The sequence below is a fragment of the Ostrinia nubilalis genome, chromosome 3, assembly GCF_963855985.1.
Source record: "Ostrinia nubilalis chromosome 3, ilOstNubi1.1, whole genome shotgun sequence".
NCBI lineage: Eukaryota > Metazoa > Arthropoda > Insecta > Lepidoptera > Crambidae > Ostrinia > Ostrinia nubilalis.
Genome location: NC_087090.1, coordinates 17,899,298 through 17,919,266, shown reverse-complemented (window position 1 = coordinate 17,919,266; position 19,969 = coordinate 17,899,298). Strand labels below are relative to the sequence as shown.

Genomic DNA, 19,969 nt, shown 5'->3' with positions numbered 1-19,969 from the left:
TATTATCAGCCAGTAATGTTTTCTTTGATATTATCATATTTACGCCTTTTTTAGCCTTTGATATAATTGTTTTCCTCTTATCTTGTTGGCTGTTACAGACAACGTTTATTATATTAAATTAACTTTTTAAGATCTTTATATTTAATTTTATTTGTTATCTGAACTGTTTTACCTACCTACTCTGAACTGAAGAACTGTTTTAATTAAATAAAACTATCTATGTGAAGAATAAACACTTTATTGCAATAATTCAATATTCGGCTCGTACTACGTTTAATTACAGCTTAATTATTTGATCACTAACCGTCACAGTATCAGTCTCAAGAGATTACAATTACTTAAATATTAATATCAACAAACCAAAGTGACTACATCACGAGTCGTACAGTAATTCGGACAATCGAATGATAAACATAATAATCAAATAAGATTAATTTTTGACGATTACAATTTCTCTGTTTGATCTACATCGAAATACATCCACAATCTCCAATTTCACGTAACTACACTTTCTTGTGAAAAAGCGGTACTGCACTTACATAATAACGTTGCATATAATCCAAATAGTGCAGTATCTAGTATCTACATCACAATATAATTTTAAAAATCACATTACCAAGAGTGAATTTTATTATTTATATCAATAACTATCGAAGAAGAATTTACTAGACTATAAACAATACAACTTAAATAGTAAACATATTAAAAGAACATTTCTCACCTCAAAGTATTACATAATCGATACCAGTTTTAAAACAGTCGATAAAAATTTTTAAAGTTGTATCATTAGCATAGATAAAAATTCCTTAGGAACAATCTGGATTCCAGTTTATTCTTGTACCGGAAAAACATTACTGAGTGGTTTAGTTTTGAACCGGTCTGGCTTCTTGACAATTTGATTGCTCTAAAATACCATATCAAGAAACTTGCTGTAAGGATTTTGCAGAAATTTTAAGCTAATTTTAATACAAACATAGCCACGGGGCGTGACCATGAACTTTTTTCGTGTCTAAAACTTTGAGGAGTAACTTAATAATCTAACTATTTAGCTATTCTTTAACATCGTCAATCATTTATTTAACATTTGAAGATCTCAAATCACTTGGCGTGATAACAACAAGAATATGTTTTAACAAAAGTACCTATTATACAATAAGGGTGGGTTGCTCCATCTTACTTTGACTGTAACAAGCGTCAAAAATCTGTCAAACTCCATACAAAATCAACCGGTTATCGTTATAGTTACAGTGAAAGTTTGGTGCTGCAACTCAGCCTAAGCATGCAATTTTATAACATAAATCTTAGCTGTAATAATGCCACAATTTAGTAAAAATAAGATATTAAATTATCAAATCTCAATTTCAAATTAATCTTTCAACATATTATCAATATTGTCATACAAAACTAATAAAATCTGTGTATTTATAGATGTACGGGTGAATATCGATAAGCACTATCAACACTAAACGTCATTTCAATACAAAATGGGTAATTAGTCTATGACGCTTAAAACATCCTTGGCCGATTAAAAAGTCATAAATCTGGTATCAGGTATAGCACCGGAGATCAGAGGCGCGAAGACCTTGGGCTTAATTACACTATAGAGTCCCATTAATTTAATTTCGAATGATGTCTCGCCAGTTCTTCAGAGTCCAAAGCACACTTATCGCACTAATCAGTTATCAAATCACTCAGCCATCACCAACGAAGATATTACAACAAACACTATGCAGGGCTTGGAAGAAAAGAAGGATCTTATCGACTCTATCTATCCATCTCTTTCACTTGTGTTTCCATTCTAAAGAGAAGGATGCGAAATGTAAAAAATAACGTTTTCTGGAACAGGTCTTGCGTTTAAAACAAAGAAAAACGCATATACTGACCTAGAATGCAAATAATTAAACTGCACGGCTTAGGTGAGTCATTGTTAGATATTATAAACTGTTCTTGTGAACCGTTCTTGAACATAAATGAAGATTCGATCCTTTTACAAGTTCCAATAGCCCCAAAAGAAGTTTCAGTTAATTATCTCGTCGATTTTTACCATCTATTTGAGAAAACTCAGCAAATAACTCGGAGAAGGCCACCGGTCAATCAACAACAATTTTAATGTAGTTCACATCTCAAAATACCACCTGTCATGAGGGCTTATTAGCGTCTTTATTCTGTTAATTTAAGTATCAGGAACTTGGGTTTATATTCCTTCGAATATAAAGACGTTCTATTACTTTTTTCGGTTGTTTAAAAACTTCAGCTATTTTCGAGCCTGGGGTATGGACTGGGACAGATTTTGACTTTGATCAAAGAGTTCCTGATGAGAATCCAAGATGGTCAGAGCTGCCAGTAACAATCATACATTAGATAAAACCCTCTCCTTATTGCATTAGTGCAATTTGTATGGTCTCCAAGAATATGGAGCTGTATTGGGAGAAAATCAATGTCCAATTGTGGACTGAAGTCTGTCTGACTGTCGATGACGTATTTACAATCATCATAAAGTCTTCTTTAGTTGTGCTACTGACCTCTGGATTCAATAATTTGGTGGAACACACCTATACATGAATATTATTGTTCATCAACAGCATGGCCTCCTCGAGTCAGCATGGCAGCAGTCGGTAGCTTCTCCATCCTGTCCAGACTAGTCGGTCAATAAGTGTGCCAGTATATCGATGCTCGGTATCGTGGCGGTTCAGGGCCGGGTCTGCAACAATGTCACATTGATTAAACTCACTTATCAGGCATTTATCATTGTTTGTTGTGTCTATTCTAACCGCAGCGTAAGTAATGGTGCCGTTTTGTACCATTGATAGAGTATTCGCAAGTGAACTAAAACTACTTGTGTGTTTTATCCATCTCTGTTAATAACCTATAATCTTGGTAGTAATGAGAGACCGATAAAGCTAGGTGATTAGCAATTTTATGCTCTACAGTCCAAGAACAGACTCCAAGGAGTAAAAAACGCTAGTCGTTTACACGTTTTTTTTTCGTCTTTGTAGGCGATCATATTTGGCTTTTGTAATGCTGAAGATATCTATGCATCGCGCGCAATAGGTATCTTGGGACGGGGTGTGGTTGGCGCCACCACTCCTTGCCTGCTCATCAAACTTGAGTACGTGACCAGAACGGTGAAGTTACGACCCACATCACTCAGGGAACGATTATACCTGCATGCACTCTTTTCGGTAAATAACTAGTATCTACAAAAAGTACCTACTTATTAGGATTGGGTACATGTTGATAATTGCACATAGTTCCTGGTAACTTGTACACTTGGCCTCTTTATCAGCTCTATAAATATGTATTTCCTTGAATAAGCAGCTATAGGCACCTACACATAACGCGAAAAGACGTAGATATGTACATTAAAGAAACCATTTCCATTGCAAACTAATTTAGATGTAAATTAGAAAAAAAAATACAGTGTTAAAAGTATAGAAGTTTTCTTCCTCGTCCCTTCTTTATCTGCGACACATTTACTTAGTATTTTGCCTGTTTTGTTTGTCACAGGAAGGAAAATGGTCACTGAAACGAAAATTCATTTCAGTGTCAGCCCATTTAGGTACATTAAAATGTTTATTATTTGGAATGTGATTCAACCGGTCCAAACACATAACCACATACTCATTATCCCATAGTTAACAATCACCATAAATGCGGGACTCAACGTTTAATTGATACGACGACCATTCGGTTACCGCAATGGGCGTTTGATCACTCGTTAATAATAACAATACAATCGATTGTTTGTCCGTCTGTCGATAAACAGCCATCGATTTCACTCGTCATTGCTCACTGTGCTGTGGCTGCTATAAAGGTTGATCATATATTGAAATATACGCTTTTTCCGGGAAATTGATTTGCCGTAAATATCCATTTAAGATGTTTTATAGATACGAATCCGACTGCTCACACTGTAATCCGAAAACATCAATCAACACTTGCCTATTAATCCTTTATGTAGAGTTATGGGGGTGTGTCTGCGAAGTGCCTAAAACTTGTCATAGGTTTTTAAATATGTTTGCGATAGACCGAAATCTACGAGGCAATTTTGCGGGATGTCATGTTTCAGCCAAACGAAACGAAAGAACACCTTATTACATAACAAATTTTCGGACTTAAGTACATTTTGATGATAACCCTGATTAATCGGGTAATTCAATTCTAGACCTACATATGAAAGTAAATGCTATCGGTGGTCTTTCCAATCTAATCGCTAAGAAAGTGGAATTATAAATGTAGATAATAAAATAAAACCTATGCCTACATCTTCTATTGTTAAAAAGTAATATTACTATACTAATAAATGTTCAAAGCTGATTCATAGGTCATTAAAAGATAAAATCAAGCAGCCGACTAAAAGTCTTTCACTTTGGCAGGAGAACACAATGACATTATGTGCAATTATTCCTTTCTTACTTTGCTCTAAAATATGCGGCAGCTTAAATTTTTTCTGAAGTAGAATATTATTAACAGTTGACGAAGTTGCTACCGAATATCTATCATGGTGATAAGTGTAGATAGATATTAAGCAGCCCAGAGCGTAGAGCTTACCCCTCAGCTAAGAATACAAGTATGAAGAAGCTATGATTAAGGATGATGCCTTCATGCTTGATCTCCTTTATTCCCATTTACCCCCTTCGGGCTAAGAATCCCGGAAATAGGTATATTGCTATTGTCAGTAGCAAGCCAACCCTTCCCATCCGATTTATAGCAAACTCGACGTGGCTAATTGCGGCGGCGACATGCTCGCGGCCGCAAATTGCGTCTCTTGTCACACAACAATGTGTTATTACGCGATATTGGACATGATTAGCATGTGGTTAGCAATTACGCATAGTTGGAGTTCGCGCGTTTGTCTTCAGCTCGGCAGGCCGTTTGAGACTGCCATTGTGTAATAACGCGTATTTGGAGATTGCGTGTCTTGCTTCTTTCCTAAGCCTGTTAGTTTGATTTGAAATTCTTGTTTTGATTAAAGTTTATGTTGAATGTAGTTGCCGGAAAATTAACTTGCTTTTCTTGATTTAAAAACATAGTTTCATTGCTGCTGACAGAATTTGTAGAGACTGAAGAACCTTCCCTTCATTCTTTTAGTTGCTGATCCTGGTTGCTTAGCAGTTCTAGTGTGTCTTGGACGTGTTCCGCGGTCTTTATATCTGGATTCAACAGCTGGTCGTGTGTAACCTTAAGAGGCCAGAGTTCTATAATCTATTGAAAAGCTCTTCGTGCGAAATGTTTGTGATAAAAGTAGAGATGATTACAGCTTCAGTCTGTTTTTATATGTACAAAAAGTAGTTCCTCCCCGCTTTGCACAAAGGGTGCTGGTTTTTAGGCTGGTGGAACTAAGCGCCGTCAAGCATCATAGTCATAATTTCAGCCAAAAGAAAGATGTCACAAAAACCTCCCCCAAGGATTTTCATTTCATTTTCATTTCGTGGTCCTGCGTTGCTCGAGTTCAGGTGCTTCCCGCGACCTTCACCAGACCGCCAGTCCAACGATTGGGAAGTGTGCCCGCACACAGAAAACCTGCATAAGATTTGAAAAAGTAAGGAAGCCCATACCTGCGTTCACACAACGTAGTTCCTCCCGGGCGCGCGGCGGCCCAGCGCGAAGGGCCAGGCCCGCGCGCGCGCCGCCGCCACCGCCACGTCGCCGCGCAGCAGCGCCACCACGTCGTCCAGTTAGCGCAGCGCGCGAGATCGTCGGTCCACCGAGAGGGAGGACTGCTCACACTATTACCGTTAGTAGTCCTGCATAACTTGAAACACACCTGCGTTCACACAACGTAGTTCCTCCCGGGCGCGCGGCGGCCCAGCGCGAAGGGCCAGGCCCGCGCGCGCGCCGCCGCCGTCACGTCGCCGCGCAGCAGCGCCACCACGTCGTCCAGGTAGCGCAGCGAGTGAGATCGTCAGTCCACTGAGAGGGAGGACTGCGTCATAGTGATCCTGCATAACTTTTGAAACATACCTGCGTTCATACAACGTAGTTCCTCCCGGGCGCGCGGCGGCCCAGCGCGAAGGGCCAGGCCCGCGCGCGCGCCGCCGCCGCCACGTCGCCGCGCAGCAGCGCATCCACGTCGTCCAGGTAGCGCAGCGCGCGAGATCGTCAGTCCACTGAGAGGGAGGACTGCCTCATAGTGATCCTGCATAACTTGTGGAACATACCTGCGTTCACACAACGTAGTTCCTCCCGGGCGCGCGGCGGCCCAGCGCGAAGGGCCAGGCCCGCGCGCGCGCCGCCGCCGCCACGTCGCCGCGCAGCAGCGCCACCACGTCGTCCAGGTAGCGCAGCGCGCGCGACTCCGCCGTCAGCGCGCGCGCCGCCGCCGCGCACCGACATGCGCGCGCCGATTGCGCCTGAGGGGTTAACAACATTACGTTTTTACTAGGTATTGATTGATGTAGCATTTTTTTTGGGACAGGAGGTATACTAGTCATAGGATCACCTGATGGTAAGTAAGAGTAGGCGCACACCGTTGATTTTTAGTTGGCCGATAGTTGTGCCCGATTTTAATTTGTATGAAGAATCGGCCAAATCGAATCGGCGTAGTGTGCGCACTCCCATACATGCCCATACTGATCAACTGCCCGACTAAACTATCGGCCGACGAAAAATCAACGGTGTGCGCCTACTCTAAGTGATTACCGTCGCCCATAGATATCCGCAGTAGAGATTGCAACCAGGTATGTTTCTCAACCCGGCCGGGCGCGGTTGGTTATAGAAATGCTACTTCAGTACGTCTCCGCCGGCAAAGACGAACGGAATTAGTATTTCCTAACGATAAACACGCGTAAATGCTGTTTGCAATCTCTAACCCGCAGCCCCGAAGAAGTTACAGGCGCGTTGCCGGCTTTTAAGGTATGATTACGCTCTTCTTGAAAGATTATAAGGTCGTATCGGTCCGAAAATACCGCAGACGACAATCCATTCCACAGTTTGGTTGTGCGGGGCAGGAAGTTTCTGGAGAAACGCACAGTTGTGGACTGTCGACCATCTAAGTGATGGGGCGAAAATGGAAATAGGTACTTAAGCTGTGTCATACAGACCACCAGCTTCTTGGGATCTCGTTCTTCAACTCGAAAATGTACATTTTAATACGGTCAAGAAGAGTAATGAGTCCTCGCATACAACAGACTTTTATCGGCCGATTGTTTGGTCAGCATTACACGCTGACCAATGTATAAGAAATCAACCAAATCGGTGTAATTTGCGTGTTTCATACTTGTTCACACTGATTAATAGCGCGATTAAACTATAGACTGACAAAAAATCCGTGCGGTGACTCTACGAGTAAATTCGTTTGACGCCAGAATAACAAATACTTGATAGGCTATTTTACAGTTAGAACAGATTGTTTGGGTGTCTTCTGTCGTCCATCACCTATTAATTGAATCGATGGAGTTAGATTTTCTTCATTTTATGGTTCACACCTTTCGTTAACTCTTCTTGCAGCGGGGTTGGCCTTCAGTATAATATTTTTTTGTAAAATGCGAAAGAAAAAGAAAAATCTGATTGGTAGAGCTAGTTTTAAACTTTTTTTTATATTGAGCCATTTTTATACTAGATTAGATTAATAGGTAATTATGTGAGTACTACAAACGATAAAGATAACATAATAAGGTAAATAACCTGTTAAGCTAGTACACAACTACTTATTTATTTTTGTTTTAAAGCACTTCCTATATCTACTAACCCCGTTGGCAGAGTATGCATTATTAGAGAGGGTTTTAGAGAGGTAATAAGTTATTTGTGCAATAAAATATGATTTTGACTAAAAAAACACCCAAGAAATCTTTTACCTTACTTGATAAAAATCTGATTTTTTCTGGTCGTCGAAACGAATTTCTCTTTCTTCCTGGGTTCGTGCTTGTTTTATTTATTGGCAAATTAACTATCGGTATCGAGTGCGGTACAAGACAGCATCCGTTGTAAAATACGTATTACAATACTACTTATATCGAGATACAAGATATTTAACGCTAAAATTGGCAGCAGCAAGGTCTAGAAGATTACGAAATAATTGGTTTGATCCACCTACTCATTAAGTACTCCCGGACGGAATCTATGTAGCCTTGTCATGTCAAATTTATAAAAAAATATAAATATTTACAAACAAAAAACTGGTCTCTACTTTTTGTAGAAACCACTTATGTCTCTGGGACTTGGGTAACAGGCACACATCTTTCCGTAAAAGGAACCTGGCATTAACTTTTACTATCTAAAAGTGAAACTAAACAGTTTCTAGAAGAAGTATTATTACCTTTTAATTGGTAGAAAATTCTTATTTTATTAATTTACCACGTAGCGAAAAAAAGTGGGTGCGTGACAGTTTATATAAGTTTATATGATATAAATTCATTTCAATAACGTTTATATTGTATAATAAACGTATGTTATAATAACACTTGATATATTTTTTTTACATATAATGTTTACTTCATATAATAAATCATTTCTAATAATATCATTTCAGATACCAATCACAACGCATAAAGACATTTGATATAAACCTTACTTAATCTAAGACTCATTTGATGTAATTTTGTTTAATATAAATATTATTTCACATAACCATTACTTGTAATAAATATTATTTGTTATACTCTTTAATTGATATAATTTCTGATAGATATAACTTTAAGTATATTCTTCTTTAGCTTGACTTATAAATGACTTTAGTGACAAAAACGAATCGCCGTAAAACCGACTCCACGTAGTCTTGTCTGCCCTACCCCTAGAGTGTAATTTAGAAGCGCGTAGGCACGGAGGGGCGAGGCGGCCCGCGGGCTGAGGAGCAGGTGGCTGGAAGCGAGGCGCCGCGGCTGAGGCTGGCCGGCGAAGCCGGCCAGCAAGCCGAAGACGCGGTGTCGAGCGAAAGCCATCTGCGACGATTAGCACGCGAGGGACCGCCAGAGCCCCGCAGTGCCGGAGCCGTGACAGAAGTCTCAAGTTTTTAGTCAAATTTGCATGCTGCAAGCCTGCATGCCTGCTTGCTTGCTTGCTTGCTTGCCTGCTTGCTTGCTTGCTTGCCTGCTTGCTTGCTTGCTTGCTTGCTTGCTAGCTTGCTTGCCTGCTTGCTTGCCTGCACGCTAGCTTGCTTGCTAGCTTGCTTGCTTGCTTGCTTGCTGCATGCAATGCTTATTATAACAAATGAACTTTATATAAAATTATTATTGTTATATGATTTAAGTTTTATAGGAAAAGAATTTTATCTCATTTGATTGTTCGACATTTTGTTTTTATATGATTTGAATGTTATTTGTTTTAAATAGTATACATTGTAAGTTTTATAGAAAATATTCATTATATCAAACCATTTTATATCAGTTAATAGTTATTTGTCTTAAAATTATTCGTTTTAAAATTATATTATTCGTTTATTATAGTAAATAATTATTATATTAAACGATTTTATATAATTTGATGTTATATCCTCTAAGTATTATATGATATGTAGTTATATCATACATTACACACCCAAAAAAAGTAACTGCTCGGTAGACTAGATACCTACTCTGGTTTTTGTGCAATAAGCAATGAAGAATCGGTAAATGCCCGAGGAAATATGAATCGTCCAAAGAACACAGATCTATCTGTAAATGCAATGGATATTGAACTTTCGGGAAAATAACTAATAAATACTATGGCATGAAATCGGTCGCTCATAAAAATAATAGCCAATCATTCGCACCATGGCCGCGTGCCTGTATCGTGACCAATCACTGTACAACAACGAAGCATAGGTAGAATATAGAAAAAGACAATATACTAAGTGAAAGTCGCGAGCCGGTACACATTCATTAGCCGGTCAATTAAGTAGTAAAGTAATTTACTCGTACGAACCAGGCTCGCAGAGGCGCCAATAACAACAGCTATCCGATGTCCGCGACTCGTTACCGATAATTGTGCCATTAACATATCGACTCCGGTCAGCAGCACAAAATCCCTCGATAAGCATTCAAAAACAATCGGAACATAGAACAAGCGAACAGTTGCAACACCTCATTTGATTACCCACTTTAAAAGCCACACCAAAGTACCAAACCAAATTTAGAACTAGCGCAACCGGTTTAGTAATGAAGCGTCTATGAATATCAATGTCGATTCCCCGACTTCACGTAATTTCACACAATTGCGTAATTCACTGGTTCTATGCCCGAGAAGGGTGGTGTGGGAGTGCTCGGAAGCGTCAGGTGCGTTGTGCGAAGGCGTCGCCGCCAGCAAGCAACGGTACCAACGCGTCAGAGGTCGCGGCGCGCCACGCGCCGGGCCAGCACCTGGATGTCCTGCTGGATGCCGGCCAGCTCCTCGTGCAGGCCGCGCGACTCGGCCAGCAGCGCGTCCAGCTTGCGCGCCGCCGCCGTCAGCCCGCTGTCGTCGCTCTCCTCCTCGTCCTCTTCCACGGACAGCGCCAATTTCCCCAGCCGTTCCCTCTCGACTGCCTCCTTCACACCGCCGCCGTGTTTTCTAAACTCCCGCAAGAGGTCCCGCCTCACATTGTTCCCGCCCGAACGCTCGTCCTCCTCGGCTTCCCGTAATTCGTCTGCCAAAGATCTCTCCGATCTCGGATCACGAGGTTTAGGCGTAAACGATTCTTGATTTTCAATGATTTCACTGTTTTCTTCCTTATTGTTCACTTCTTTCCGGGGCTCCGGAGTGGGGGCAGCTGACAAGGCGGGACTCGGGGATAACAGAGCTCTCTGGAGGAATCTTCTCGTGTCCTCATCGAACGGCCTGGCCAGGCCGCGCCGCGGCGCCGGTTTCACTATGGCCTCCAGGGTTTCTCTCCCGGGGTCCTCGGGGCGCAGCAGCTCCAGAATCTTGGAGCGCGGCGGGGATATGCCCGAGCACACGTCGAACCTCGACACCAACTTTCCTTTGCTGGGCGAGGTGTTGACGTCCCCGGTGGGCGTGTAGGCGCGCAGCTTCTCGTTGAGCAGGCGGTAGTTGCGCAGCTTGTTGTTGCCCTCGGGCGGCAGCGGCTCGGAGCAGTCCTCGGGGTCCGGCTCTATTATTTCGATGTGGGTGCACTCGGGCTGCGTGAAGAGGTTCATGTCGATCGCGCGGCGCGCGCGGACGCACTGCGCTGCGCACGCGAGCTCGTCCGATAACACACTAATTAGCGAATTCGCTCATTATGTTGGGGAAACGCGAGCGGCGTGAAGGGCCGCGCGGGGCCGGGCCGAGACTACGCGGCGCCCGCGACCTGCAGCCCTAATCTAATTATGCCTCTGTGCCATGGAGAAATCAGTGACACAATATTGACAATCTGGCTGGACAGACTAGCGGCAAACGAGCAGTCGTAGTTTCGTGCGGGCGTATTGTTGCTCGCACGCGTTTTCTAAACTCGGCTTACTTGTGCATCGGTGTTTCACTTTTGTTAACCGGAATGCATTTGTAACTCGCCGATCATGGATGACTGAACATGAGCTAAGCGTACAATAAAATTGATATGTAATACTGCAAGGTGATGCCCTAAATTGATTTAGTGCAGAATAATATTGTAAAAAACATTAGTTTTTTTAGTATAGGTATTTTTTTAGTAAACATAAACAAGATGATTGATAGTCTGTTGTAGTTAGCTAATGACCTAAAACCAAACTATTTTAGTTAATGATTTCTTTTATTAGTAATTTTTACAACAGAATGAATTAGCTAGCCCTGTCACCTTTATTGTGGCCTTTTCAAGATTACTTAATAGTTTATTGTTAATCTGTATCTTTATCTTTAGTTGTGACGCAGTTTGATTAATTAACGTCTTACTGATATAATAAAGCATACGTTTACCTTATTACTGGGGTATATGATTCGCGAGTAAATAATAACATTGATAAGGGGAATGAATGATGTAATTCATGAGATGAAAAAAGCAATATTGTCACCAATTAATTAGTTCGATTTAGTGATGAAGTTGAATGTGCAATGCAATACATTATTATTATTCGGTGATATCACTATCTACGAGTATTCTATGGAAAAAATACAATATAAACCAGCTTATGTACTGTTGTTGCAGGTAATCATTGATAACAACGACATCACATAAATTATTATTTCGAATAAATTCATTGTCAGTTCGAATTATAAACATTTAATAATTAAAACGAGAGTCATATTTTACTGATTAACTCAAATGCTTAGCATAATATCTTTCTCGAAAATCGTGTTGTTGGTAATTTGATGTTACAATTTTCTCCAGAAACTAAAAATGTTTGTCACTAGCACTCATTCTTACCTGGAAAGCATGAATAAAATTGGCATCAGATTGGATCATAAATAAACAATTACAATACATTACGCACATACATAAACACCATTTTAAATTCAGTGCATTTCACTTTTGACTGAAACTAGTCAAAAGTACTCGGGATTTGTTTTAAACGATTCATTATTTCGAGTGACTTTTAACAACGCGCTTCCACTTTGAACTTTAATTTATTGTGATAACCTGACTTATTATGCAGCAGAGGCGGCCATTTGTAAAGTAGTTTCGCCGTGTTACCTTACGGAACGGTTTGTCGTTTGTTAGATTTGTCTTCGTCTTCAGGGAGACTTCAGTTAAGCTAACCTTTACGACACTATTCTCGTTATGGCAGCTGCTCTCGAGTGCCAGGATCTACAGCTTGACCGCCAATAAAAACCCTATACGAATCTGGTATTCCTTGATCGAACCGAGACGACACGTCTTTTATGTTGCGTATCGATCAATGTGATTGATTGAGGTATTATTGGGAAACCAAACCTGTAAGGTCTGATTTCAAGGTCTGTTCCCTTTTTATCCGTAGGTAATGTAATGTCCAAATAAGAAAAGTTACATACTTTTCCACTCGTTTCAGCCAAATGCCAAATGACGTCCACTGCTGGACAAAGGCCTCCCCCAAGGTTTTCCACAATGAACGGTCCTGCGCTGCCCGCATCCAGGCTCTTCCCGCGACCCTTACCAGATCGTCGGTCCACCTAGTAGGAGGCCTGCCCACGCTACGTTTTCCAGCCCGTGGTCGCCACTCGAGAACTTTCCTGCCCCAACGGCCATCGTCTCTACGAGCTATGTGCCCCGCCCACTGCCACTTGATTTTAGCAATTCTGCGAGCTATGTCGGTTACTTTGGTTCTCCTACGGATCTCCTCATTTCTGATTCGATCACGCAGGGAAACTCCGAGCATAGCCCGCTCCATCGCCCTTTGGGTGACCTTGAGCCTTCTTATGAGGCCCATAGTAAGCGACCACGTTTCGGATCCATATGTCAACACTGGCAACACACACTGCTCGAAGACTTTCGTCTTGAGACACTGCGGTATTTCGGACATGAGTATATGGCGAAGCTTCCCGAACGCTGCCCATCCGAGTTGGATTCGACGATTGACCTCTTTCTCGAAGTTGGACCTACCTAACTGGACTGTTTGTCCCAGGTATACATAATTGTCGACAACTTCGAGTGTAGAGTCTCCAACCTTCAGAGGAGTGGGTGCAACACGGACATTAGACATGATTTTTGTCTTGTCCATGTTCATTCTGAGGCCCACTTGTTGAGAGGCTCTACTGAGGCCATCGAGCATTGTGCCTAGATCCTCCAAGGTCTCAGCCATGACTACGATATCGTCCGCGAATCGAAGGTGGGTGATGTACTCGCCGTTGATATTTATGCCAAATCCGTTCCAGTCCAGAAGCTTGAAGACATCTTCCAGGGCGGTGGTAAACAGTTTTGGAGATATGACGTCTCCCTGTCTTACCCCTCGCTGCAACTGGATAGGTTTCGAATCCCGATCCTGGAAGCGGACCGACATTGTGGCGTTTTTGTACAAACCCCTCAACACTTCGATATATCGATAGTCAATTTGGCACCTTTGGAGAGACTGTAGCACTGCCCAGGTCTCGACCGAATCGAAGGCTTTCTCATAATCCACAAACGCCAGGCAAAGTGGTTGATTATACTCCTCGGTCTTCTGTATAATCTGCCTTAGCGTATGTATGTGGTCTATGGTACTAAAGCCTTTTCGGAAACCGGCTTGTTCGGGAGGCTGGAAGTCGTCGAGCCTGCGAGCGAGACGATTCGTAATGACTCTTGAAAACAGCTTGTAGACATGGCTCAGAAGTGAGATGGGTCTATAATTCTTCAATAAGGTTTTGTCACCTTTTTTGAAGAAGAGTACCACCACACTTCTGTGCCATGTCGTAGGCGTTTTTCCTTCGAGGATGACGGAATTGAACAGCTTCTGAAGAGCCCTCAGTACCGGCGTTCCGCCTGCCTTCAAAAGCTCAGCCGTGATTCCATCATCACCCGGTGCCTTGTTGTTCTTCAGCTGTTTGAGAGCCATTCTAATCTCGTACAGACTGACGTCCGGGATATCTTCGGTATAGTGTCGGGTCAGTCTAGCTCTTGGGTCTTCGGCTAGATTTGTGACAGGTGCACGTACACTCGTGTATAATTGTCCGTAGAACTTCTCGACCTCTTCCAATATCTCCGGCCCCGACGAAATGGCTCTGCCATCCTCTGTCTTCAGCTTGGTCAGTTGACTTTGGCCAACAGACAGATCTCTTGCGAACACTTTAGAGCCCTTGTTTCGCTCAATCGCCTCTTTAATACGGTCTGTATTAAATTGGCGTAGGTCGCGAGTCAAAGACTTGGAGATCTGTCTGTTAAGGCGCCGATACTGAGCAGCATCTTCAGAGGACTGCAGAACCAAGTTCCGTCTCTCTTCCATGAGTTGATTGGTGAGGTCAGAGATCTTTTTGGTTCCTTTTGAACGACGGGTTTTAAAGAACTTAGACCCAGTCGTTTGGACAATTTCCACGAACCTGTCATTGTATTTGTCCACATTTTCGCAGTCTCCTAGGCATTCGAAACGATTTTGCAACTCGAGCTGAAAGCTTTCGGGGTTTTGGAGTTGGATGGGCGCTGGGCGGAGCGTAGACTTCATCAGTCGACATCTCTCGAGCTTGGGTCTGATATTCAATGTGCCTCTTACCATTCGGTGATCGCTTCCTGTTTTGACCGAATTGATCACAGAGACATCATTGAATATATGCTTCTTCGTCGACAAGATGAAGTCTATCTCATTTTTTGTAGCGCCATTGGGATGCAGCCATGTCCACTTTCGCTGTTTTGGCTTTCTGAAGAAGGAGTTCATCATAAAGAGGCCCTCCCTCTCCATAAAGCCAGCCAGCAGTTGGCCACGTGCGTTCCTCTCTCCGTACCCAAATTGCCCCACTTTCGGCTCATTATCGCTTCGTTTACCTAGCTTCGCGTTGAAGTCCCCCATCACAACGGTAAAATGGGACCGGGAGCCATGTATGGCTCTGGAAATATCCTCATACATGGTCTCCACTTCGTCGTCGGGGTGTTCCGTGGTCGGTGCGTATACCTGTATGACCTTCAGCGAATACCGTTTGGTGATTCTGAGTATCAGGTACACTACCCTCGCCGAAACACTCTCGATCTGGACCACGTTGTTGACAAGGGACTTGTGGACGATAAACCCGACACCACCCTGGGACTGCTGGTCGCCCTCCCGGAAATAGAGCAGGTTTCCGGATTTAAGAATTATGGTGTCCTCCCCCTCTCTTCGGACTTCACATAATCCTACGATATCCCACCGTAACCTGCTCAACTCTTCCTCGAGTTCCATTAGCTTCACGTCCGTACGCAGTGTGCGAGCGTTATAGGTTGCCAGGGCCAGAGGTCGTCGGTGTTGGTAGCCTGGCATCCCCCGGGGATTCTTCGCACCCCTTGCCCCACCGTTACCGTGACCGCTACCGTGGTCCGGGATAGTGGGGCCGCCGGGGACTAGGGGCCGTTTTTTTGTTTTTACCACCATTTGGAGGGTTTTGCCCTAATCGCCACGCTTGGCAGGCGGGTTGGCGATCGCAGTTTTTTTTGCTTGGTTTCGCACGCAGACGCTGCTGCCCGTCCGGTGCTACAGGAGTTTGTCGCCTCTTACGACACGCCTCCTGTTGGCGGTGGGGAAAAGTATTCTTTTACGGCCGTCCCCACACGGCACTTTTCCACTACGACCTCATAAAGGTAGCAGGAAGGCGCTGGATGCAGGTCGCTATCAACCGCGCGATGTGAGATCATTGGGGGAGGCCTATGTTCAGCTGTGGACGTCCTGTGGCTGAAATGATGAATGTAATGTCCTCACTGATTAGGTTTAATTAACGGTCGATGCACTTAAAACCCGTTCCAAAGACGAGGTAGTTTTTCATATTAAATATGCCTAAAGTGTTCAGCATAAACATACGGTTTGAAAATATAACAAATGTGTTTGGCAACTGCAAGTAGTGTTATGCCCGTGTAATGCACGCGGTATCTACTCGCTTACAAGGCGCTGCACATACAGGTTGATGTAACTGAACAGCATCGCTAAATAACAAGCTAAAATAATACTGTTAGTATAATATTTTATGAAAAGAATGAAAGAAAGTTACCATAGTCATACGTTACAGAATGATTGATGGTGACATATCGTGAATTCTAAAACACGACAGTGATAACAAATAGTGCTTAGAATTGTTTATTTTGTGACCTTTAAAGGTGGTAGTTATTCATTCCCGCAATAGGTAGATTAAATGATTTATGGAAGATTGTCTAGCTTTAATTTTATAGCTTTTGTAGCTTATGTAACCTGTCAGAAGCATTGCTGTATATTTGAGAATTTCGAGAGAAGAATTGGTCTACTGGTAATTACGTGTCGCCACCACCCTGTATGCCGAAATTAAATAGTAATTTATTATCAGCGGCCCGTTCGCTGCAAGGCGCTCTCGCTATAAATTATCGTGTTCGACCGCGGCTAGATATCGCGTGGATGCCTGAATATACTCCGTTTGGCGCTTGGCAATTCAGCACACATTATTGCAGTCTTATTTTGTATATATATTTACTATCTGACGTTTATTTAGATGGTCATGGTCCTCTTTTTCTAAGCTGATTAGGTCCTTGGAAGAGTGTGTGTTTTATCTCAAATGTCTACAGCGAACAAAAGCCACCCTTGTTCATTTGTTACTTACTCTATGGAGAGATCAGATTACCCGAGAATAACTTTATTGGGAATTTTTAGAGAAAGCAGAATTAATTATTTCATTAGGGTACGTACTCGTAAATGTATGATGTAAAACATATCATTGAACACATTGGTCGCAAAAAGTTATATTTCAAAAGGCCTTTTCTGATAACGACCACCAGTTCAGAGGCGCCAGTCCAAAACGCAAGTAGTAACCTCCTGAACTGCATCTAACACATTCTACACTTAACATTATTTATGTTCTTAAAACAATTACATTCCACTAAATCATACTCAAGCTGTTGATTTGAATGTGCGTAAATACCCGGTACAATAGGATTAGTGGGATCGGCGGCGCTATGTTCAAGCGTGATTTAATGTAACACCTTGTATATTTGCAAAACAAATCTATAGCTACCCTAGGGAATGGCCGCTGTGAAATAAATGACCTTATCTCTGAATTTCAGGAAAGAATACAGGGTGGCGGACAATGCTAGATGGCCGAATAAATAAATCGAACGTCAATCGAGTGAGATACCATCTCGCTTGGTGGTCTCACAATGGAATTGGGCATTTAAAAAAATATTTACGCAGATAATAAAAACGAGTTGGCGGAGGTTTCGGTTCATTTTAAACAAACCTTATTTAATGTTACAGATGAAATATTTTTACGCGACTGCAGAAACGAGGGATCTTGTGCTTTCCAAGAGTATTTTGTAGAACGTTTCATTGTAGCATAATGGAGTTTGCATGTAGGCACATCTTGCTTGATATCATGAGTGTCGTAGGCTAAATGACACAAAGGGAAGTCCTATTATCCTATAGGTATTTAACATACTCTTCATGTGACACATTAGTAAATTAAACCTAATTCTGGCAACTTGTTCTCAGCTCTTGCTACATGTTAGTCCCAAAGGGCTAATCCAAAATAGATCCATCAATAAAAAAAAATAGTAAAGAGAAGGGAAGATTATTAGCATACACAATAATGTAGAGAATTGACTTAACTTATAACACGACTTACGCAGTCCCTGTAGTACCTACGACGCCGTGACGTCACCACACCGAACTGATTAACGCCACAATTAAATCTGCCCATTATCAATGCGTCCGTAGCTCACCTGAAATTATCACTGATAACGTGATAACGCGAAACAATCCGTGATACGTACAACCAGCCGCGAATTTCGGCGGGGCGTTATCATCAGCGGTGGTCTGGGGTACCTAGGGACAGCCACTACCTTTCCTGGGCTGATTGGTATTCGAGACCTCTGCTGATCCTGGACTTAAAAGCTTTTTATCTTTTTTTTTGGAGGTTAATCATGATTGATTCACGTAATTAATCGATACCCGATTAGTGCACTGGGTGGCGTTTGACTGTGATTTTGTTCGGTGTTAAATTTACGGATTAGCGTTGGTAGTTTAGTCCTTTTTCCAGGTAACTATGTAGGTCAGTTGAGTCATGATGTTTTTCAATTGAAACTATTTTATGCTTTCCTTTATTTTTGTTTGCCTGATGAGTAAAATATTGGTACAAATATGTGTCAATAGAAATACAGTAACATTACATGTGTACTAATGTAATCAATCAATTGCTAGAATTGCTAAAATATTATTTCTCTATTCGGGTTTCGGTATACATACAGCGATCGAAACAAGTTTGCGCAATCATGCTATCCTAATACTAATTAAGTTACAAGAAAGACAACTGAAAGGAACGAACATTTAACTTGAGAGTCATCTTTGAAATGAACTGAGCAACGCTCTTTCAGTCAGTCTAGTAGTCTAGTGCTTCTTTATAATTAGTCTAGTGTTTCAATTCGGAACAAAATATTATTTAATGGTATTTTCTGCTATTTCTGAACTATTTCCGCAGTTAACTGAAAATTTTGTAAGAAATATATTTTGCTTTTCCGACTGAAGTGCTTGTATACTTAGGAAGGTACTCTAGGTGCGGGCACTTGAGTGTATAGGAACTTTAACTCAAGAGTATTTAGTGCTAATATTGCGATATTTACCGTTTTGAAAATTCAAGTTTTACATTGCCTATTCAATTTGACTGAAAATTATTTTTATTATTACAACTACATGTTTTTTCCCGCTAACTCCCTTTCCCGTGGGAATTTTGCAATATTCTGTTGTAACTAAGTATCACTACGGTTATAAATACAGCACATGTCTCTGAGATAAATGCGAGTGCTTATCATGATTTTTAGAATAGAATAGAATATCTTTATTCAGCATTTAACATTTAGGTGCATACATCTAAAGAGGTTAACATAATTGAGTCATGCTGAAAAGGCGCCCAGGCTGATGACACAGGTCGTCAAGTCACGATGCTGGTTTTCAGCGGGTACCAACGCACCAACGCGGCAACGGGGGTTTTTTATTTATTTTATTTTATTATTTATTTTATTTATTATCAAATTGACATTTCCACGGGTCCAACAGGACTTGAACCTACAACCATAGCTTACGTCGTAGTATGGAGACCACCGATCTCCGTAGATTTCGATAATTTATTCAGCCTAACATACCTACAGTCCATGACTGTCCAAGTTGGGCAATTGCTATTCATTTGACAGTTCCAATTTTAAGGTCTGTGGTATTACCATAATGCCATCCAAATCCACTGGTCAATATTTGTCGGCGACCGAATCCAAGACTTCAGATTGGTTGTTAATCCTACTTGTAAAGATACCTTCGCGTGGCGAGTGCCATCGAGTGCTGAAGTGGCCCTTCATTGGAGTGGGCGAAGCGAGGGCCGGGGCCGCGGCTAGGGAACCTTCCCATCGTCCACTTGAGGAATCGGCGTCGGTAGTGGACCGCGACTCGGAGGTTCGAGACTGACACCGACTTTAGAGGGCGAGGTTTTTGTTATCTAACGGCAGCCATTTTGTTTTTTTGTTTTATGTTCTGATATTGGTTTTGTAACTTGGAAGTTATTATTGCTAATTTTTTATCTGCGTCTTTGT

The 19,969-nt window shown here is 42.0% G+C and overlaps 1 long non-coding RNA gene across 1 annotated transcript; it reads right to left on the bottom strand.

Annotated features, from left to right (window-relative positions):
• Positions 1-222: 222 nt before the first annotated feature.
• LOC135088389 (uncharacterized) lies at positions 223-1,156 on the bottom strand. Its single transcript, XR_010261033.1, has 2 exons — positions 684-1,156; positions 223-647 (listed from the first exon to the last, which is right to left on the bottom strand). It is a non-coding gene; the product is annotated as an uncharacterized LOC135088389 (long non-coding RNA).
• Between the last annotated feature and the right edge of the window lie 18,813 nt (positions 1,157-19,969).